The 23338-nt window shown below is 34.4% G+C and overlaps 3 long non-coding RNA genes across 3 annotated transcripts; 2 read left to right on the forward strand and 1 right to left on the reverse strand.

The window, feature by feature from the left end:
* The first annotated feature begins 296 nt into the window (after positions 1 to 296).
* LOC149615971 (uncharacterized) lies at positions 297 to 23279 on the forward strand. The gene is made up of 2 exons (XR_016375724.1): positions 297 to 465; positions 23089 to 23279. It is a non-coding gene; the product is annotated as an uncharacterized LOC149615971 (long non-coding RNA).
* LOC149615972 (uncharacterized) lies at positions 3510 to 14731 on the reverse strand. The gene is made up of 2 exons (XR_016375722.1): positions 14206 to 14731; positions 3510 to 5210 (listed from the first exon to the last, which is right to left on the reverse strand). It is a non-coding gene; the product is annotated as an uncharacterized LOC149615972 (long non-coding RNA).
* Positions 13080 to 20002, forward strand: LOC149615973 (uncharacterized). The gene is made up of 3 exons (XR_016375723.1): positions 13080 to 13224; positions 18798 to 18868; positions 19911 to 20002. It is a non-coding gene; the product is annotated as an uncharacterized LOC149615973 (long non-coding RNA).
* Positions 23280 to 23338: the final 59 nt, after the last annotated feature.

Below are 23338 nucleotides of genomic sequence, written 5' to 3' on the forward strand. Positions count from 1 at the left end.
GCGCGAATCTGAATAAAATAGGCTTAACGGGGCGCGGAGATAATAACAGGCGTCACGTGAGCGTCATCTAGAGAGAAAATTTCTCCTTACTACGTCATCAAACGAAACAAAATTTTAACTAGGCCTTTTCCAAACACAATACTTTGATTGCAATTTTATAAATTGCTACGAAACCAAATAAAGAAGTAAACATATCATAATAAACTAGATTTTTCAAGGATTTTTTTTCGCATTTCAAGTTTGTGGATGACGAAAATTATGTCACTAACACTTTAAATTAAACCCGGCCAGAAAATATCACTTTAATCAAAGTGCTAACTAACAACGTCACTCTATCCTTTTAATACAGGGTATTTTATAATCATTACAGCTGATTAGTAATAGAAAACATGTCCAAGATGTTTCTCCTCTTTGCTGTATTCATTATTGTCACCCTCGTGCAGTTGGTCTACTCAAATGAGGAAAGTAAGTAGAAAACCAATCCAAAATTCAATACTTGAAAAACGTTACCCTAGTCTGAGTTTAGTTTGTTTAGATAGCTTCGATAGTTCCCCTAGTACTAATTTTGATTAGAATATCTATAGAGTAATGGCAGCCCTCTACCTTCGACTGTATTAAGCTCTAAGGGAAAATAACATGGTGCGCCATTAGTCTATAAACCTAGTGCAGCGCAGCATCAATAGGCCAAAAATGACGTCAAAGTAATATACTGTTCTTGTCACGGCTTCTAAGGGACAGATATTGTTTATTCTAACCGTTTCATATGACACCACCATTTATTAAAGCTGTAACATTACGTCATGACAATTAATATCACATGTCATGGCAGCATCAATTATTAAAGCGGTAATATTACGTCATGACAATTAATTTCACATGTCACAGCTAAAACTGTCGATTCTTATCAGGGGCGTCAACTTCATTATCTTAACACATTTTCTTTACTTTTTATTTCGGCTGACAATTTTTGAAGCTAAAAATAAATAATTTTTGCCTAGTTTGATAACATTTTCCATTTTATTTTATATTTAAACATTACGTTTTGCATAGCCTGTAAGATTTTTCTGTTTATTTTGATTAATTTTATTAATTATATGCCAAGTTTGATAACATTTTCCGTTTAATTTTATCTTTAAACATTGTATTGCATAGTCTGTAAGATTTTTCTGTTTAATTTGATTAATTTTAATAATTATATGCTTAGTTTGATAACATTTTCTGTTTTATTTCATTTTTAAACATTTTGTTTTGCAAAGCAGGTAAGATTTTTTTGTTTATTTTGATTGCTTTATTAATTACATTCGTAGTGTGAGAACTTTTTTCTTTTATTTTTAAACATTTTGTTTGCATAGAAAGTAAGATTTTTCTGTTTTATTTGATTAATTTTATTAATTACATTCGTAGTATGAGAACAATTTTTTCTTTTATTTTTAAACATTTTGTTTGCATAGAAAGTAAGATTTTTCTGTTTCATTTGATTAATTTTATTAATTACATTCGTAGTATGAGAACAATTTTTTCTTTTATTTTTAAACATTTTGTTTTGCATAGCAAGTACGTAAGATTTTTTTGTTTATTTTTAATGTTTTTATTAATTACATTCCTAGTATGATAACTATTTTTTATTTTTATTTTTAAACATTATTTTGCGCATAGTTTGTAAATTTCTTTGTTTATCTCAATTCTTTACTTAATACTAGAATGAATTCTTAATGTGTTTTTATTTTTTAAACATGGTGTTTTGCAAAGATTGTAAGAAGTTTCTGTTTATTTCGAGATTTTATATCCCTATTTTGATAACATTTTTGTTTTATTTTGTCTTTAAACATTTTGTTTTGCATAGCGGGTTAGATTTTTCTGTTTATTTCGATTAATTATATCAATTCTATGCCTAGTTTTATAATATTTTCCGTTTCATTTTATCTTTCAACATTGTGTTTTGCATAGAATGTATGATTTTTCTGTTCATTTCGACTATTTTTAATTAGCTACATTCCTTTTATGAAAACGATTATTTTCTTTTATTTATAAACATTGTGTTTCGCATAGACGGTAAGATTTTTCTGTTTTTTTCAAGTTTTAATTTATTAATTCTATGCCTGGTTTGATAATTCTCTTTTTCATTTTACCTATAAACATTTTGTTTTGGGTAGCAAGTAAGATTTTTCGGTTTATTTCGAGTTTTAATTTATTAATTCTATGCCTGGTTTGATAACCTTTTCCCTTTTATTTTTTCTTTAAACATTGTGTATTGCATAGAATGTACGATTTTTCTGTTCATTTCGACTATTTTTAATTAGCTACATTCCTTTTATGAAAACGACTATTTTCTTTTATTTATAAACATTGTGTTCTGCATAGACGGTAAGATTTTTCTGTTTTTTTCAAGTTTTAATTTATTAATTCCATGCCTGGTTTGATAATTCTCTTTTTCATTTTACCTATAAACATTTTGTTTTGGGTAGCAAGTAAGATTTTTCTGTTTATTTCGAGTTTTAATTTATTAATTCTACTTTTCATTTTATCTTTAAAAATTTTGTTTTGCATAGTCCGTAAGATTTTTCTGTTTATTTCGAGTTTTAATTTATTAATTCTATGCCTAGTTTTGTAACCTTTTCCTTTTCATTTTACCCTTAAACATTGTGTATTGCATAGCATGTAAGATTTTTCTGTTCATTTCGACTATTTTTAATTAGCTACATTCCTTTTATGAAAACGACTATTTTATTTTATTTATAAACATTGTGTTACGCATAGTCGGTAAGATTTTTCTGTTTATTTCGAGTTTTAATTTATTAATTCTATGTCTCTTTTTCATTTTACCTTTAAACATTTTGTTTTGCGTAGGGCGTAAGTTTATTTTTTTTTTCATTTCGATGTTTTTTTTTAATTAATTACATAGGTAACTATTATGAAAACGACTTTTTATTTTTAAACATTTTGCTTTTCATAGTGAGTAAGCTTTCTTTTCTTATCGCAATTATTATTCATATATTCAATCCTACTAGGTTGAATTATTCTTTTTAAAAATTTTTTAAACATTGCGATTTTCATAGGAAGTAAGATTTTTCTGTTTATTTCGAGTTTTTATTTATTAATTCTATGCCTAGTTTGATAGCAGTTTCCGTTTTTTATCTTTCAACATTGTGTTTCTCATAGAAGGTAAGATTTTTCTGTTTGTTTCGACTTTTTATTTTTATTAATTCTATGCCTAGTTTGATAACAGTTTCCGTTTTTATCTTTCAACATTGTGTTTCTCATAGGAGGTAAGATTTTTCTGTTTGTTTCGACTTTTTATTTTTATTACTTCCATTGCCTAGTTTGATAAGTTTCCGTTTTTTATCTTTCAACATTGTGTTTTTCATAGGATGTAAGATTTTTCTGATTGTTTCGAATTTTTATTTATTCATTCTATGACTAGTTTGATAACATTTTCTGTTTATTTTTTCTTTAAACATTGTGTTTTTCATAGTCGGTAAGATTTTTCTGTTTATTTCGATTTTTTATTATTTTTAAATTCTATGCTTAGTTTGATAAGAGTTTCCGTTTTTTATCTTTCAACATTGTGTTTTTCATAGGACGTAAGATTTTTCTGTTTGTTTCGACTTTTTATTTTTATTAATTCTATTCCTAGTTTGATAACATTTTCCGTATATTTTTTCTTTAAACGTTTGGTTTTACATAGCACGTAAGATTTTTCGGTTTACTTCGTTTATTTATGTTTATTCATTCTACGCCTTTTGTGATAACATTTTCCGTTTATTTTTTTCTTTAAACATTGCGTTTTTCATAGTCAGTAAGATTTTTCTGTTTATTTAGATTTTTATTTTTTTTAAATTCTATGCTTAGTTTGATAAGAGTTTCCGTTTTTTATCTTTCAACATTGTGATTTGCATAGACGGTATGTTTTTCTGTTTATTTCGAGTTTTAATTTATTAATTCTATGCCTAGTTTGATAACATTTTCCGTTTATTTTTTCTTTAAACATTTTGTTTTGCGCAGAAAGTAAGATTTTTCTGTTTACTTCGTTCATTAATGTTTATTAATTCTCCGCCTATTGTGATAACATTTTGCTTTTCTTATCTTTCAAAATTGTATTAGGCTTAGTGGGTAAGTTTTGTATTTTTCTCTCGGTGGTTTATTTCTTAATTGCATTTAGTTCAAAGAAAATATGCTTTGCTTTTCCAATCAAATTTTGCGTTATGATTAGGCACGTTTGATAAGCAATTAGTTTACGACAGAGTGATACCAAATACAGCCATACTTTCTTGAAATTTGTCCAACATTTTCCCTGTGGATCTCCTACAAGGGGACTTTCCTCCTGAACTCCGGATTTAGCTTGGCAAAGGCTAGTGGGCGGGATTTATACATGCACGTATAAATCCCGCCCACAAATGCTTCTAGCTTCGCCAAGCCAAAACTAGAGTTCGAAAGGAAAGTCAACTTGTAGGGGATCCACTGGAGCCGCGCTATGCTTCAATCACGCGTTCCTCTTTCGAAAACACTTCATTAATTTAAGAATAGATTTAACAATTTATAGTTAGGGTTTATAATTTCGGTATTTCAAATCATTATACCTCAGTTCTCATACAATTTTATATTTGTTTAATTTAAAATATTTTTATATAGGTGGAAAGTAGTTGGTTTTCAACCAAGAGGAGTCAACGCAGCACCTGGGACATGGCACATTTACACGATTTCAACTCTACAGCAAGATATCTTATATAATCGACATAATGCACTTTCTGAAAATTTTAAAATATTACACTGTTACGCAATTAAAATTATGATTAATCCGAACTGTATATTTATTTTGTTCAAGTGTTTTTATTGGATTTCTGAATTAGCATACGAAAAGATAATCATAACAAACAACAAAAAAGGAATTGTACAGTATAACCAGCATAAACCTCATTGATTCTTAAACAAAAATGAAGAAAAATTCAAAATCTGTTAATTACAGTTTGATAAGATCACTTAAAACATTAATTTCTATTAAACCTTTCTACCAAAGACAGTTAAATTGTCTTTGACATCGAATTATTCAGGTATTTCTGATCAAAATTTCTTTTTATTACAAAGCAATAATACAATCTTAATTATCTTTGTTCATTAGGAAGGACATTGGCTGTCGAGTTATTAGGATTGAAGCTCCAAATACTTGATTATAGACTTTGATCTTAACCATTATCCAATTCCGAACTTGGTTTCTCCAGCTCAAGAATCAAAATTTAAGTAAGGTCGTTGCATAATACAGTACCAGCAAGATAATAATAATAGTAATACTATTTCTGATAAACTAGCCTTTGTGGAGTTCAGCAGGAATATAGTTAAAAGGTATTGGCCTAATTCAAGTATCATTATAAGATTTTAATCTTCATAAATTTTATATATCTTGCCAAGGTTCAATAATAAACTGAGCTGTTAATCATAAATGGTTGCCTTAAAAGTTCCAATATTACCGAGTTTGGTTGGCAATGGATTGTCAACTCGAAATCGTCCAACTCTAAAAGCCTTTTCAGATGATACAACCAAAAGTGGATGAGAGGAAAAGTATGAAAATGGCCAAAAGTCGCGAGTCATCAGAGTTTTTTTTTTTTACCACCTACTCACACTAGTGCTTAGCCGTTAGGCCTTTTAGCACCAAGAAGAAATGAGCGAGAGACCCTACGCGGCCCAGCACTGACGGGGGCCGCTAGGTCGTATGTGTAGAAGCAGGGAAGGAATGAGGTTTACTTGGGAGGTGACGGAAGGTGGAATTGGGGTAAGTCACCTCCGGCGGACACGGGACAGTCGGCACCTATAGGGTAGGATCGCCGACATGTGTCGCATTTCCTCAAACTTTGCCGCCCAGAAGCTTGGCTTACAGGAGTGCGCCACACTCCCGGCGTCATCAGAGTTTCGCCGTAGTTGACCGTTTTATTTGGCGTAGCTATACTGGACCTGTTCACTCCCTTAAAATAGGTCTTGTGTTAATTCGCGGTTACGCGGTTACCGTCGTCTGCTATTGTGTATGCTAGAACTTCCTCAATTTGTGTTTGTAGTCAGGACAGAGTAGCTGGTAATGTTTTAAAAGGTATTTGAAGGAATAATATGGATTTACGTAAGGTTATCGAAGCAATAGAAGAGCGCATAAAACTAGATACGTTTAAAACAAATATCGGTAATTTAGCTATAACGCGAGCAGCTTGCGTCGTGATGCGCGTGATCGAGTGGGCTATGGTTAAACCAAGGAGCATAAATGTCTGAACTACTTTCAGTCGCGAGTTTGCAAGTCCATCAGTCACTAGTAAACTAAATAGTTATTGGCGAAACTTTGATGTCCGCGTTTTTTAACACAGGCTCTATGGCCATTGTCATACTTTCCCTCTCATCCACATTTGATAAAACTATTGAATCAACTAGATGGGTCAAAATTATTACTCAACTCTAAAAAATTGTGTCGTCTTAAAGCGACTTAAGAAAAACGTATTTTTCTTAAATTAGGCTCAATTTAAATTTTAGTCACACGTTACAATAATTTAAGTATAACTGAAAGAAGTTCAAGTATTTTTTAGCTAGATAGTTCAAGGATTATACTGTGGAGATTCTAACATGTACCAGAAGTTCATTAAATTAGCCTAGGAAGTAAACAATTACAATATCTGCCATAGCGTACGTCTCTGCTGGAGTAAGAACTCCTTCTAACTCCATGGATGGAGGTTCAATTTTCCCCCTTTCCTAACCCTGTCAACAATCTCGAGCTCCTCTCTTGGAAGTATTACTTCACTAGAGCGGGTCGTGACTTCTTCAGCCCATGAACGCTGGATCTCTAAAGGAACCGGAAGAATCATAAATGGCCGAATGCACTTGACTGTTCCCAAATTCACAGCCCCATCCCTTCCCCTGACATAGAGAGGGCTCGGTTTTACAGTGGAAGGGAGGCGTTTCCGGTCTCTTTATAGACCTAGTGTTCATTTTCGGCCAATAGCTGTTACTCTCCCAATAGAGCAAATTTTGGGGTACGAGTTACACTTAAACCGGAGATCTGAGAAAAGTTATCGTGAGGTGGTTATTGTGTCGCTCTTTTTCAGTATTGGTACACAAGAGAGTGAAGTCCCAAACACCGCGTTTGGTTACTTCCTAGGCTAATTTAATGGACTTCTGCATGTACGTGAAAAACGTACTATTTTTGTTTTTCACTTCTCCGAATGACGATGAGGTCAAGGAGAGGTATTACACTAGACGTGTCTGTCTGTATGTCTGTCATCGCGTTCGCAGTTGGCAAATCAGAGCGAACGTGTTCGCAATATCCGAACCGCGTTCGCAGTTAGCAATATTGACCCCATTATTATCGTTAGGGTTAAGATGTACGCGACGAACGGCTAGGGTTACGAGAAACGTCTAGCTTCCCAGTGGTAAAGCTTCTACCAAAGGTTCACCCAATTGCGACCATCTTATATATTCTAAATTCTCCAAATATTGTTAAAGAGGCATACGCTAGAATTCCAACGTCAACAATAGCTATTTTTAAATTGATTTTAGAAATAAAGTTTCTTAAAACGACTTATCTAGAATTAAGGAAAATTACTGACGATTAAAATGATTAATTAATATCAATTACATTTATTTAATTATTTAAGAAAAACCTCTTAATTGGGCAGATTACCCTGGTCTCGCTCGGAGAGGTTTATTTGGTTTCCCCAACTTGTTTGTTATAGCGTTAACGATGACAATACATAGAGGTAAATGTAATTTTTCACGAGTTGAGTATGCAGTCTAGACCATGTAATAGTAAATTTATTCGTATACAGGGTGTTTCTGAAAAGTCCATCACAAATTAAGGGGCGTGTTTATGGGACCAAACTGAGCGGAAAGTACCAAAGAACATGGGGTGTACAACATTTTGTTACGGAGATATGGCCTTCCAAACATTCGCCCCTAAAACAAGGAAATATCCAAAAATGAGGAGTAACACTTAAGACCGACTAACCAGCTTGTTTAAAATTACTAGACAATTTCAATAGCCTTTAATCGAACAATTGATTTCTACCTTTACTAATCAGAAGCGTATAAATGAGTAGAAGTATGCCTACGGTGGTAATGTAAAATTAATCCCAAGTGACATGATGTTTCAAGATCTTCCCAGCACCAAGTAAAATGGTTCTGATTGAAGGGACTTTTATTAGCACAGCGTAAACAACGTTATTTTCAGGAATTAGTCCAAATGTCCACGGGCGGCATTACAAAAACGAGGCAGTCTTTCGAATGATACTTGGACATGTTGTAAGATCCCTGGCTTGTTCCTGTTATCTCAAACCGTAAAAAGCTACGCAAATCTTCATCATCACGGACAACACTCTTGTACGTTAGGTATGACCTTGAGAAAACCTAAAAGGACATCTCGAATGTATTTGAAAAACCCATCTCCAATTAAGGGGCGTGTTGTTTGTTTCCAACAGAGTAAACTCGCCCAGAGAACAATTACAATGCAGAGCCACGTTTCGGCGTTAATGGCCCACAAAGGTGGTCCCAAACAAAAGAACAAACTTTAATTTGTTTCGTTCAGTAAGTGTTTCATGTGTCATAGATAAAACGCCATGATTAATGCACAAAGAAAATGTTATTGACAAGTTTTCGGACCGCGATGCTGAAATGTGGTGGTGCACCATCGTGCATGAACCACATTCTGTTTATTAAACCTAAGGGTACGTCTTCGAGTAGTTCTGGTAAATCGTCCCGTAAGAACTACAAGTAAGCCACACCGTTTAACCTGGGCTCTAGGAAATATGGCCCAATTAAATTGTCACCCACAATACTACACCACACGTTTAAGCTGAATTGTACTTTGTGAATTCTAACGCAAGTTGCGTGTGGTTTTTCTTAATCAGCAAACCAATTGGCGGCTGCTTGTTTTTGGATCGTCCTCGAAAATAGTGAGAACTTCGCCTATTCTTAAAAAACAGAGCACTAAAACAGAGCACTATGTTTTTTAAGAAAGGAATAAAAGAGGTTTCACGTACATGTGTTTGTTTTATTAAACTCATAATTCAACGAAGTCTGTTACAATGCCTTTCTTCACAAATGCCGAATATGCGGATATGCACCTAATGTATGGACTAGCCGAGGGGAATGCCGCTGCAGCTGTACGCTTGTATCAGGAAAGATTTCCGCAGAGGCGACTACCAAATCGACTGACGTTCGAGGCTGTGGACAGACGTTTGAGGCAAGATGGACGAATCCAACCGGCTGGACCTCAACCTAGAGCGAGAGCCATCCCAGAGGCCGTAGAAGACGAAGTTCTCACCATTTTCGAGGACGAGCCTGAATCAAGTACCCGCCAAGTTGGTCGCCGATTAGGCGTAAACCACACGCTCGTGTGGAAAATCCTCAGAAGCCACCGGTTTCATCCTTTCCATGTTCAAAAAGTTCAAGGTTTGAATCCAGCGGACTACCCACGACGCACGGCGTTTTGTCAGTGGTTTCTGGCTAAAGTAAACGATATCGATTTCCCACGGGATTTGTTGGTTACTGACGAAGCTAACTTTTCACGGGATGGTATTATTAACTTACATAATAAACATCAATGGTCCCAGCTAAACCCCCACGCAACTTGCGTTAGAAGTCACCAAGTACAATTCAGTTTAAACGTGTGGTGTGGTATTGTGGGTGACAATTTAATTGGGCCACATTTCCTAGAGCCCAGGTTAAACGGTGTGGCTTACTTGCAGTTCTTACGGGACGATTTACCGGAACTACTCGAAGACGTACCCTTAGGTTTGGTAAACAGAATGTGGTTCATGCACGATGGTGCACCACCACATTTCAGCATCGCGGTCCGAAATTATCTTAACGCGACCTTCCCTTTGCGGTGGTTAGGTCGAGGTGGACCTGTGGAGTGGCCTGCTCGATCACCTGATCTGAACCCTTGTGATTTCTTTCTTTGGGGCCACCTGAAAGACTTAGTTTATCAGACTGAAGTGCCCGATGTTGAAGAGCTACGTCGACGAATAATTCACGGCTGTCAAACAATTCGCGAAACTCCAGGCATTTTTCAACGTGTAAGGGAATCATTTGTAAGACGTGCTAATGTGTGCCTTAACGCGGGTGGTGAACACTTTGAACAATTTTTGTAACTAGTTGCAATTAAATGTTAAAACTTGTCAATAAATTCATTTTCTTCGTGCATTAATCATGGCGTTTTATCTATGACACATGAAACACTTACTGAACGAAACAAATTAAAGTTTGTTCTTTTGTTTGGGACCACCTTTGTGGGCCATTAACGCCGAAACGTGGCTCTGCATTGTAATTGTTCTCTGGGCGAGTTTACTCTGTTGGAAACAAACAACACGCCCCTTAATTGGAGATGGGTTTTTCAAATACATTCGAGATGTCCTTTTAGGTTTTCTCAAGGTCATACCTAACGTACAAGAGTGTTGTCCGTGATGATGAAGATTTGCGTAGCTTTTTACGGTTTGAGATAACAGGAACAAGCCAGGGATCTTCCAACATGTCCAAGTATCATTCGAAAGACTGCCTCGTTTTTGTAATGCCGCCCGTGGACATTTGGACTAATTCCTGAAAATAACGTTGTTTACGCTGTGCTAATAAAAGTCCCTTCAATCAGAACCATTTTACTTGGTGCTGGGAAGATCTTGAAACATCATGTCACTTGGGATTAATTTTACATTACCACCGTAGGCATACTTCTACTCATTTATACGCTTCTGATTAGTAAAGGTAGAAATCAATTGTTCGATTAAAGGCTATTGAAATTGTCTAGTAATTTTAAACAAGCTGGTTAGTCGGTCTTAAGTGTTACTCCTCATTTTTGGATATTTCCTTGTTTTAGGGGCGAATGTTTGGAAGGCCATATCTCCGTAACAAAATGTTGTACACCCCATGTTCTTTGGTACTTTCCGCTCAGTTTGGTCCCATAAACACGCCCCTTAATTTGTGATGGACTTTTCAGAAACACCCTGTATACAGAGTAAGTGTACGTTGATCTCCTATCCAACACAACTGCACATGCGCTCCAACATTAAATTCTAGGCTAAAATCCAGATGGAGAAGAAAATTTCGAAAACAAAGCAATTAAGTATAATCACCATTTCTCGGCAACAAGAACATCGTATAAAAGGTGATATTTCGCGAGTGGAAAAATCATTCCATCTTTGGAGAACCCTTCAACGTCAACTTGAAACTCTACGCTCTTCAACTTGTTGCCGGTAAGAAAACTTTGGCTTTTTTTCGTGTGTCCAAATATTAGTTTTCCGGGCAGGCCAAGCATTTTCGTTCGTGATTTCTACAGATGGGCACAAACCGATATGATATCGGTGACCGATATGTCTCTTTAACCTGCACATCGGATCGAGATTCATTTACCAATTTTATAAAATAATCGGCTCGAGGTTAATTTATCAATTTATCGGATAATAATCGGTAAAAAATGCTTTATAATCGGTATAAAATACTTGATAATCGGTAAAACTCGGTTAATAATCGGTAAAAACGGTTGATAATCGGTAAAACTCGGTTAATAATCGGTAAAAACGGTCGATAATCGGTAAAAATCGGTAAAAAAACCTGTCGACATCGGTTTCATTGGGGTAAATAATCAGTTATCTCCCCTAGCTTAAATAATCGGTTAAAATCAGTATCGATTCCAGTAAAAGTACGTTATGGGTATCGACATCGGTTAATTAACTAAATCGGCCATCACTAGTGATTTAAAACACACTGACCAAAAGCCTTCCTAAAATTTTTGTTTTTCAATGCAAGGAAAATAGAATAATTGTTTATTTCAAAGGATTAAGAATTAGGTTTTATTGGAAAACATCAGAATAAAATTTTTCACGCATACTAGGGTATCCCGCAAAAAAGGAATTCAGCCCAAAAACCTTGTGGTTTCATTGGCTTTTTTCCCACCAAAAACTTCATAACAAAAACCAGAAGTCCATTAAATTAGCCTAGGAAGTGAACAATTACAATGGCTGGTATAGCGTACGTCTCTGCTGGGATAAAAACTCCTTCTAACTCCATGGATAGGGGGTTAAATTTTTCCCCCTCTCCTATCACAGTTAGAAATCTCGAGCTCCTCTCTAGAAAGTCTTTCTTGACGTGAGCGGGGCGTGACTTCTTCAGCCCATGAACGCTGCATCTCTAAAGGGTAGATTGTTTGCTTTATAAAAAATTAAAATAGGAACGGCCACGGTTGTTAAAGGGAGGGTGAAGTAGAAAATCAAGTGGTTTTTTAATCGATTCTTCTACTAATTATAAAAAGGCAGGGGGTCACGCGATTGGTCGGACGTCCTTATTTAAAATTATCTTTTAAATCTGAACCTAATTTGAATTTTAAAATCATTCGGAGCTAGTATTTCCTGAATGTTTGACTATGCAGACTGGTCTTGTAAATAGTAGGGGAATCGATAAAAAAACCACTTGATTTTCTTCTTCACCCTCCCTTTAAATAGTTTTTTTAGATAGGTTTATGAAGAGTCATAAAAAACTGAATGACCTTGACTGTTCCAAAATTCACACCCCCATCCCTTCTCCTATTTTTAAGCGGGCTCGGTTTTACAGTGGAAGGGGGCGTTTTCGGCCAATAGTTTTTTCTCTCTCGATAGGGCAAATTTTGGCGTACGAGTCGCACCTAAACCGGAGATCTGAGAAAAATTATCGCAAGGTGGCGAATGTGTCGTCCTTCTTCAGTATTGCTACACAAGAGAGGGGAGTCCCAAACCCCGCTTTTGGTTACTTCCTAGGCTAATTTAATGGACTTCTGCCATTATCCAATTCCGTACTTGGTTTCTAGGGTTCAAGAATCAAAATTTAAGTAAGGTCGTTACATAATACTGTACCAGCATGATAATAATAGAATAGAATAGAATAGAAGTTTATTGTGCATAAAAAGAATCACGGAGGATTCACGGGATAATATAGTAATACTATTTCTGATAAACTAGCCTTTGCTGAATTCAGAAGGAATAGTTGAAAGGTATTGGCCTATTTAAAGTATTATTATTGAAGATTTTAATCTTCATAAATTTTATATATTTTGCCAAGGTTCCATAATAAACTGAGCTGTTAATCATAAATGGTTGCCTTAAAAGTTCAAATATTACCGAGTTTGGTTGGCAATGAACTCCAACAGAACCAAACACTAACCAACTGGACTGGATTTGTCAGTAAGGCTATCATGTGGAACCCCATCATGATATGCCAAGTGATTTGGATAATCTTGTGAGTTTTTGGTGTATATAAACCTTTAACCACTTTTACCCCTTCACGCACTTAGGCCCTAGTGATGAGATATTACTAATTTTTTTTACAATTTTTTTAAACTCATTAATATCCAGTAATCCAATACGAGGATTAAAATCTCTACAATTAATTGTAATTTTTCCTTAAGTTAATTGAGTTTCCAGTCCGCGAGTGTATAGAGTCAGTGGATTCGGTTCATATCACCGTTTCAGTAGTAATATTTCAAATCTAGTTATTATTCAACATGATTTAATATTTGAATTGAGTAGAACGAAGCTTTGCCCGTACTGAAAATGGTTATGCTATGGAATGAGCGAGTTAACCTACATCTGCGAGAAAATAAAAGTACATGATGGAAATCGAGGTGATTGATCTTGTTATGTAAAGTTAACTGACAAACTGCATCGCCTTCCAATGGGCGATAACCCCACTCAGATTTCGCAAAATACAAACTTTTCAGTTTGATTTCCTAGTTGACGTTTTAAAAAACCGTACTTGAAAAAGTATATAAGAGACTGCCTGCCTTTATACGCAATACCAAGAACGGATTCATGCTGATAAGAACATAGGGAAATAGTTTTATCCTCTGGTACCATCCCTCGCATATTTGGTTGAGAAGATTCGTCTGCTAATATATATGTCGCGTGTCTAAAAGCATACATTTCTATAATCTATATAGTTGCTGCAGACCGTCATAGATGGCGGAATGAAGTGACGCGAACCTACACCAAGTATGCTAGGACGGGGACAGAATATCTCGTGCCCTATGTTCTTACGAGAATGAATCCGTTCTTGGCAATACGTGAATTCATTCCATATTTGTACTTGCAAACACTTCTCTACTCGAGTGTAAGTATATTGGAGCATAGATAAATCTTTTCACTAAGGTCTAGTGTTATTTTTTGTCTCTGATCGAAAGATACCCTGGTCACTAGTCAGATTTTTGTAAAAGAACACCACCTTATGTAATTCATCACGAATAAAATCTGCACCTCGGTTGGTCAACTTGCGGTTTATGGATGACGTCGTTTATTACATTATCTTTTCTCTCCAGTGGTTTTAATTGGCGCCATACTAAATATTGTCAATAAATTTGAGGCCGTGCGGAAATATTTTGAAACGAATTTCAAGAAAAACATTTTTTAATTAAATATCTTATGATTATTTGCAGTTAAAATGTTAGGATGTTACGTATCTTAGTGTTTTGCTTCAGCAGGGTTTACGAGCTAGAATACGTGTACAATACAAAGGCACAGAACCATATAAAGTCAGGGCAGCCTGTCCACATCTGTTCTCCGTACAGATATTGCTTCTTTGTCAATTACCATTACGCCCTCTGTTAGCCATTATTATTTTTTTTTCGTCTATCAGAAGTCAGGAAAACTGCTGTACACTCATACCATAGCGCTAACTTTCACATTAGGAGCTTCAATGTGGTAGCGGATCGGGCCTTAATCGATTTCTACCCACGCTTATTTTTCGTGTACGAGGATCCACAAACAAACACACGCACAAACACAGAACAGTATCGCGAAGCTAGGTATGGTTACATAACCACACCTAGCAAAAACTCTAGTCACATGTTACATTCACTTATAGAATAGAGTGTAGATCAGTAATGTTTTGTATATTGTTCAAGGATTATCAGGGATAAATAAATCTATCCCTGGGATTATATCGAGGGGTCGGACGTTTTGGAAAAAGTGTACGGGATTTCGAAATCCAATTGGATTTCTTCGGATTTCGTTTGATTTCTTCGGATTTCGTTTGATTTCTTCGGATTTCGTTTGATTTCATCGGATTTCGTTTGATTTCGTCGGATTTTGTTTGATTTCATCGGATTTCATTTGATTTCGTCGGATTTTGTTTGATTTCAGAATTCGATAAAATCCAATGGATTTCATCGAATTTTGAGATTGTTTTTCCCGTGATTTCGTCGGATTTTGCTATTTTTACCGTGTTTTCGACGGATTTTGCGATATTTCCCTTGATTTCTTTGAGTTTTGAGGTTTTCGCGTGATTTCCTTGGATTTTGAGATTTTTCCCATGATTTCGTGATTTCTTTTGATTTTGGATTTCGTGAATTTTGTAATGGATTTCACGATTTCTTTACTGATTTTGTGATTTCGCTTCTGATTTCGTGATTTCTTTGTTGATCTTGTGATTTTTTACTGATTTTGTGGTTTCTTTACTGATTTTATGATTTCGTTGCTGATTTCGGATTTTTTATTTGATTTCGAAATCAGCCTTGATTTCGGATTTCTTAAATTGGATTTCACGGGTAGCGTACGGGATTTCATGAATGACCGACCCCTCGGATTATATAGTGGCGATTCTAACCTGTACGCCGAAAACCCACGTTTATTTTTGGGAAAAGTTAACGATAACAGCATAAAGAGATGTAAATGTAATAATTCACGAGTTTTTTATGGAGAGTACATAATATAATCGTGAATTTATTTGTATACACCGTAAGTATTGTATCTCCTCTCAGATTTCAACACAATGGCACATACGCTCATAAAACCTTCTAGTCGCACGTGATCAACATTCAAAGGTGTAAACTAATTAATTCATAATAATAATCTGTCGGTGGAGTTAAAAATTTCGAAAAGAAAAAGCGATAAATTTTGAAATAATACAAGTTGGGAAAACCAAAATATTACCTCTCCGAGTCAAGACGACTACTTACAAACTTATTTACCCAGATATGGAAATGTTTCTTAAGTTAAAATCTATGAAATATTAAAGCAGTATACAAAGCACAGCAAATATACTGTAAATCAGACGACATTTTACATCCAATAATGATATACTTGTACACATTAAAATCATCCGATGGGGGAAAAACGGGAAATGAAGAGATAAAACTTTGGAGGGATATTACCTTTACGTGTTTGTAAAGGCCCAATTTTCTACTCCTCAACTGTATGGCCTCTATGTTCAAAGCCATATTCACAACAGGGTTGCATTGTAAACACTATCCTTTCGTTTCATCTCAACGATTTTCGTAGTTTGTCAACATGACTGTTAACGTTACATAACACCAAAGCTTATTTGTGGCTACACACACTGAAAGTAAATGCGTACCATAAAAAGCATGAAAACACGAAGCTATTATCCGATTACGATCAGACCTTTCACTGGTCTGGGCTGCGTTCAGCAGAGCTCACCAAAAAAGACAGCGGATTTTGGAAATGTTTACCGGTGAGCTCTGTCGTCATAGCTTTTCTCCGGTCATCGGCGTTTTATAAATGACGCTAGCGCAATAAAGCGTGCAAGGTACCAAGGCTTAACAAAAATTGTATGATAACATATTTATAGAGATAGATAACAACTTTTATAATTAAAATTAGAAACTAATATATCTTTTAAAATTCTCGCGTGATTAACTGGTTTCACGCCAATTAAATAGCTATAGTCCCATAGTGCTATTTGTATTAATTCCTCCATGGTTTTTTCGCCAAGCTTAGAACTATGCGTTTTACGTCACGTTATCCAAAGAGCCGACTATTTTCTTTGAAGACCGCGCTAGCTCAGCGCTTAGCACCGTGACGTCAAAATTCAAAAACCAAATCCCGTTATGTAGGACACTGCTAATAGCGCTGGGCTCTGCTGAACGCGGCCCAGATTTCCACCATGATTTTATAATCTAAGCCTAATTATTTAAAAGTGTATTTAACTTTCGGCTCACTCTGAACCGTTAATGCCTCTGCATTACAGAAACGAAAACCAAACCCAAGCGTTTACTATTTGGTTCACTAGGCCTATTGACAAATAAAATTTCATTTGACCAACATAGTAGCGTTGTGCTTGTATTCACTTTAGAAAGGATTATGCTATAAACACATGTAGTATAGCTTAAGTATTATATAAACATCCATTTTAAATAATAATATTAAAAACAACTTTGGAATATCAAAATGAAATAGAGCTTTAAAGCTACAAAAGTACTAAATACATCATAATTACGAAAAATATTTCCACATATTCACTTTATATTAAGGATAAAGGGAATATTATGGTTCTGTAGGATTCATTTACACATCAAAACAAAACGAACTTCTAGCGCAGCGCACTACTGTAACAACGGACGGACACACACAGACAAAAACATAGACTGCTTTTTAACTCTTTCCGTATTAATTTTGAATTGAGAAACAAGATTATCTTAAATATTAAAATAAATATAATTAATATTTAATATTTTCTTCGTTAGTTATTCGCCTTATTGAACGTTACATCGTTTTAAAAAAGAACAATTAAACATTCTTGAGAGACTTGACTAATATTGGCGTTTGAAATGAAGCATACGCCGGTTGCTTCGCCTTAATCAAATAGGTAGTATATAAGGGTGTCGAACTACAGTTAAAAGCAAGAACAACCGCAATTGCGAAAACCTATCGTGGACAACCCACCCTAGGGAGGCTAGACGTTTCTCGTAACCCTAGCTGATCGCTGCGAATGTCTTAAACCCAACGATGACGATGGAGTAGAAGCCAGGTGTGCAGACTGGTGTCCATGTGTGATGGACAAAAACAAAGACCAGAAGATGGTGGTGTAGAAGCCAGGTGTGCAGACTGGTGTCCATGTGGGATGGACAAAAACAAAGACCAGAAGATGGTGGTGTAGAAGCCAGGTGTGCAGACTGGTGTCCATGTGGGATGGACAATGACCTGAAGATGGTGGTGTTAGAAGCCAGTAAGTACAGACTGGTGTCCATGTGGGATGGACAAAAACAAAGACCAGAAGATGGTGGTGGTTAGAAGCCAGTATGTACAGACTGGTGTCCATGTGGGATGGACGAAGGCCTTAAGATAGTGGTGATTAGAAGCCAGTAAGTACAGACTGGTGTCCGTGTGGGATGGACAAAGACCAGAAGATGTTGGTGTGAGAACTCAAGTAGAGTAGCCATTTCCGTGACTGTGAAAGCAGTTCGGAAATGGCGAACACGTTTGCTCCGATTTGGAAACTGCGAACGCGGTCACGTGGGTGTAACAACAGACACACACACAGACACACAGACAGACACACAGACACACAGACAGACACACACGATCGTTGCAGAACCTCTCCGTGACATACGTCACTCGGAGAGGTAAAAATTTGTCACCATGACTCATTAACAATAGCAGAAGTGAGATGAGACTAGAAGTGAAGGGCTCTAGCATTGATAGTAGATCCTGGCACTAGTGAACAAATTTGAGGATTTTATGCCGCTTCCCACGCGCCTACACTAGACTGAGAAAAAATTGGTCGAGTTCCAAAAACATTTCCTACCCCCTTCCCCTCAACCTAAAGCCGCGGAACACGGACGCGGGTGCTTGAATCTAGTTCGATCGTCTACCGCCGCGAGCGTCTCACGTTCTGGAGGGGAAATTCTGAAACCGCCACCAGAGGGCCAACCGTTGGTGTGTTATCAAGAATATTCACTTTCGCCGAGTCTAGAATTTGGTTAGCTCAGTACTTCTGGTCTCATCTCACTTCTGACAATAGAAATGTGTAAAGAATTGCATTTTTCGCAGATGAAAAAAAAATCAGTCCATTTTCAGGAGAATTTCAACGTCAACTTGAATCTCTACGCTCGCCAACTTGAAACTCTACTCTCTTCAATTTGTTGCCGGTAAGAAAACTTTTGACTTTTTTTGTATCGCCCGTTATTAGTGACAGGGCAGGCCAAACATTTTCGGTTCGTGAATTCTATAGAGATGGGCACAAACCGATATGGAACTTTAACCGATTAATTGGTTGAAGGTTAATTTACTGATTTTTATCAAATAATCCACTCAATGAAGCCCATCACTAAAATTCTTTAATTTTGATGAATTTAAATGCTGCTGAAATATTTAAGATATTTATTTTTTCAACTTCAAAAGTATTTATTTAATAATTAATATTCATTATTTTTATGAAACATTTTAAGATTTTTTTTTACTAAGCTGTGAGTTTTGAATGACAAATACTACAATTCACGCAACTGCTAACTATAAAAAATCCCAATAAAACCGCTGGGCTGAGCTGGGTTTTTAAAGGAATAGTGACGTGGTTTAAAAATTATCTCAAATCTAAAGAAAACCTTACTTTTTTGAGAGTTTAAACTCTTCTGATTCCAAAAATATACTTGATAAATATTTAAATATGAGGGAAAACACAGAAAAAACACCTCGAAAACTTGAAATTTGGGGGGCAAAAGAAAATTTGCGGAGATGATTTTTGACGGGTTTTTCTCCTTGATACGTAGCTTGCGGCATTTCGCGGAAAAGCCAAGCGCGAGCGCCCGAGTCTACTGATGGCCCGCGAATCTGAATAAAATAGGCTTAACGCGGCGCGGAGATAATAACAGGCGTCACGTGAGCGTCATCTAGAGAGAAAATTTCTCCTTACTACGTCATCAAACGAAACAAAATTTTAACTAGGCCTTTTCCAAACACAATACTTTGATTGCAATTTTATAAATTGCTACGAAACCAAATAAAGAAGTAAACATATCATAATAAACTAGATTTTTCAAGGATTTTTTTTTCGCATTTCAAGTTTGTGGATGACGAAAATTATGTCACTAACACTTTAAATTAAACCCGGCCAGAAAATATCACTTTAATCAAAGTGCTAACTAACAACGTCACTCTATCCTTTTAATGCAGGGTATTTTATAATCATTACAGCTGATTAGTAATAGAAAATATGTCCAAGATGTTTCTCCTCTTTGCTGTATTCATTATTGTCACCCTCGTGCAGTTGGTCTACTCAAATGAGGAACGTAAGTAGAAAACCAATCCAAAATTCTATGCTTGAAAAACGTTACCCTAGTCTGAGTTAGTTTGTTTAGATAGCTTAGATAGTTCTACTAGTACTCATTTTGATTAGAGTATCTATAGTAGCCGTCTACCTTCGACTGTATTAAGCTCTAAGGGAAATGACATGGTGCGCCATTAGTCTATAAACCTAGTGCAGCGCAGCATCAATAGACCAAAAATGACGTTAAAGTAATATTTTTAAGTAATATTTTAAAGCGTTAATATTACGCCATGACAATTAATTTCGCATGTCACAGCTAAAAACTGTCGATTCTTATCAGGGGCGTCAACTTTATTATTTTAACACATTTTCTTTACTTTTTATTTCGGCTGACAATTTTTGAAGCTAACAATAAATAATTTTTGCCTAGTTTGATAACATTTTCCATTTTATTTTATATTTAAACATTATGTTTTGCATAGTCTGTAAGATTTTTCTGTTTATTTTGATTAATTTTATTAATTATATGCTAAGTTTGATAACATTTTCCGTTTTATTTTATATTTAAACATTATGTTTTGCTTAGACTGTAAGATTTTTCTGTTTATTTTTCTGTTTATTTTGATTAATTATATGCCTAGTTTTATAACATTTTCCGTTTTATTTTATATTTAAATATTACGTTTTGCATAGCCTGTAAGATTTTTCTGTTTATTTTGATTAATTTTATTAATTATATGCCTAGTTTGATAATATTTTTCGTTTTATTTTATATTTAAACATTATGTTTTGCATAGCCTGTAAGATTTTTCTGTTTATTTTGATTAATTTTATTAATTATATGCCTAGTTTGATAATATTTTTCGTTTTATTTTATATTTAAACATTATGTTTTGCATAGCCTGTAAGATTTTTCTGTTTATTTTGATTAATTTTATTAATTATATGCCTAGTTTGATAACATTTTTCGTTTTATTTTATATTTAAACATTACGTTTTGCATAGCCTGTAAGATTTTTCTGTTTATTTTGATTAATTTTATTAATTATATGCCTAGTTGGATAACATTTTCCGTTTTATTTTATATTTAAATATTATGTTTTGTATAGCCTGTAAGATTTTTCTGTTTATTTTGATTAATTTTATTAATTATATGCCTAGTTTGATAACATTTTCCGTTTTATTTTATATTTAAATATTATGTTTTGCATAGCCTGTAAGATTTTTCTGTTTATTTTGATTAATTTTATTAATTATTTGCCTAGTTTGATAACATTTTCCGTTTTATTTTATATTTAAACATTATGTTTTGAATAGTGTGTAAGATTTTTCTGTTTATTTTGATTATTATTATTATTATTATTAATTCTATGCCTAGTTTGATAACATTTTCCGTTTTATTTGATTTTTAAACATTTTTTTTTGCTAGCGGGTAAGATTTTTTTGTTTATTTTGATTGTTTTATTAATTACATTCGTAGTATGAGAACTATTTTTTTCTTTTATTTTTAAACATTTTGTTTGCGTAGAATGTAAGATTTTTTGGTTTATTTCGAGTGTTTTTTATTAATTACATTCGTAGTATGAGAACTATTTTTTCTTTTATTTTTAAACATTTTGTTTTGCATAGCACGTAAGATTTTTTGGTTTATTTTTAATGTTTTTATTAATTACATTCCTAGTATGAGAACTATTTTTTCTTTTTCTTTTTAAACATTATTTTGTGCATAGTTTGTAAATTTCTTTGTTTATCTCAATTATTTACTTAATTTTTCAATGCATACTAGAATGAATTCTTAATGTGTTTTAATTTTTTAAACATTATGTTTGGCAAAGATTGTAAGAATTTTCTGTTTTTATTTCGAGATTTTATATGCCTATTTTGATAACATTTTTCGTTTTATTTTATCTTTAAACATTCTGTCTTGCATAGCCTGTAAAATATTTCAATTTATTTCGAGTTTATATTTTTTAATTCTATGCCTAGTTTGATAACATTTTTGTTTTATTTTGTCTTTAAACATTTTGTTTTGCATAGCAAGTAAGATTTTTCTGTTTATTTCGAGTTTTAATTTATTAATTCTATGCCTGGTTTTGTAACCTTTTCATTTTTATTTTACCCTTAAACATTGTGTGTTACAAAGGATGTAAGATTTTTCTGTTTATTTTGATTATTTATTTATTAATTACATTCCTAGTATGATAACTTATTTTTCTTTAATTTCTAAACATTTTGTTATCCATAGTTAGTGGTAAGATTTATTTGCGTATCTCTATTATTATTCATTATTTATTCAATGACTGCTAAGTTAAATTCTTTATTTATTTATCTTTTAATTTTTAAAACATTTTGTTTTGCATAGACGGTAAGATTTCTCAGATTTTTTTTTCAATTATTGATTGTTTAATTGAAGTTCAAAGATAATACTTTCCTTATCCGCTCAAGTATTGCGTTATGGTTAGGCACTGAATATAGCGTTTTGGATTTCGGAACTCTGTGACGTGAAAAGTACATAAAACCGTTGATTAACCGCAATTACTAAATCAAAGAGTGATTTCAAATATACCAGAAGTAGGATGAGACTAGAAGTAAAGAGCTCTAGTATTGGTGGTAGAGCCTGGCACTAGTGAACAAATTTGAGGATTTTATGCCGCTTCCATCGCGCCTACACTAGAGAGAAAAAAATTGGTCGAGTTCCAAAATCATTTCCTACCCCCTTCCCCTCAACCTAAAGCCGCGGAACACGGACGCGGGTGCTTGAATCTAGTTCGGCCGTCTACCACCACGAGCGTCTCACGCTTTGGAGGAGAAATTCAGAAATCGCTACCAGAGGGCCAACTGTTGGTGTCTTATCAAGTGAAGAATTTGGTTACCTCAATACTTCTAGTCCCTTATCCTACTTCTGAATATACTCATAGCTACTTAAAATCGCAACGTTACGAAATTTGGTCTCCCATCCCTCTTTTGAAAACGCTATTAATTTAAGAATGGATTTATAAATTTATAATTAAGGTTTATAATTTCAGTATTTCAAATTACTGCCAAAAAATTATTTCTTTACATAATAAGTGCCAACACTTTTTAATTTAAAATATTATCACATAGGTAAAAAGTAATTCTTTTTCAACCAATTGGAGTCAACACTGCACCTGGGACATGGCTGGCACACGATTTCAACCATACAGCAAAATAAATAAACAAATGGATAAATAAACCTTATATAATCAACATAATGTACTTTCTGATAATTATAAAATATTACACTGTTACACAATTAAATAATATATTGTTACGCTATTTAAAGTGCCTGTATTTAAAATTCATCTCCTCTCATAGCTTTCACGTTTTGTGGAAG

Source organism: Phalangium opilio, unplaced genomic scaffold (genome assembly GCF_054372755.1).
Source record: "Phalangium opilio isolate 3A_F unplaced genomic scaffold, DU_Popi_V2 ptg000217l_1, whole genome shotgun sequence".
Lineage (NCBI taxonomy): Eukaryota > Metazoa > Arthropoda > Arachnida > Opiliones > Phalangiidae > Phalangium > Phalangium opilio.